Source organism: Ailuropoda melanoleuca, unplaced genomic scaffold (genome assembly GCF_002007445.2).
Source record: "Ailuropoda melanoleuca isolate Jingjing unplaced genomic scaffold, ASM200744v2 unplaced-scaffold11621, whole genome shotgun sequence".
Classification (NCBI taxonomy): Eukaryota; Metazoa; Chordata; class Mammalia; order Carnivora; family Ursidae; genus Ailuropoda; species Ailuropoda melanoleuca.
The window spans coordinates 1-574 of record NW_023180084.1 but is presented as its reverse complement, the minus strand read 5'-3'; the positions used below and the strand labels follow the sequence as shown (position 1 = coordinate 574).

Sequence of the window (574 nt, the reverse complement as noted above, 5' to 3'; positions counted from 1 at the left end):
GGCGAAAAATGGTGTTTTGAACTTGCTATTTGACCGAATTGTTATGAAATATAAAAGAAAATGTATGTGAATAAGCAAATGAGTCGAGAAAAATGTTGCCATGAATTCAAAGTGTGGGGCTACCCTAGACCTAGCAGAGGGGCGGAGTTCTACATCAAGAGTATGATTTCAGGGCTCATTTCTATAGTTTGTTAATAGACAAGTTTTTTCTGATTGTGNCTGATTGTGCAGTAGTATCCAAAACCAAGAGGAAGAGGCGGCACAGTGTCCTTTCCTGAGCGTGAGGTTGACTGTGGGTGAGGTTGACTGTGGGTGTTGTTCTTACAGCTGCGCTTATGTCGTTGATGTGGGGATGGAAGTGCTTTAGGTGTGGTAACTAATTTTTCAGTGGGTTTGTTTTTTGGTTTCTGGTTTTTGGAGATGGGGAGCAGAAGCATGGTGGGAAAGGGCAGCTTTGGCCTCGCGACCCACAAAAGCCCCACGCTCAACAGACTCAGCCACCCAGGCGCCTCTTAATTGCATTTCATATATAAATTGTTTCTCTCCACCTTTACTACACTCAGGTCTTCTTCTC

General features: G+C 44.0%; 1 non-coding gene across 1 annotated transcript; it reads left to right on the top strand.

The window, feature by feature from the left end:
- The first annotated feature begins 156 nt into the window (after window positions 1–156).
- LOC117797740 lies at window positions 157–374 on the top strand. Its single transcript, XR_004622673.1, has one exon. It is a non-coding gene; the product is annotated as a small nucleolar RNA U3 (small nucleolar RNA).
- The last annotated feature ends 200 nt before the right edge of the window (window positions 375–574 follow it).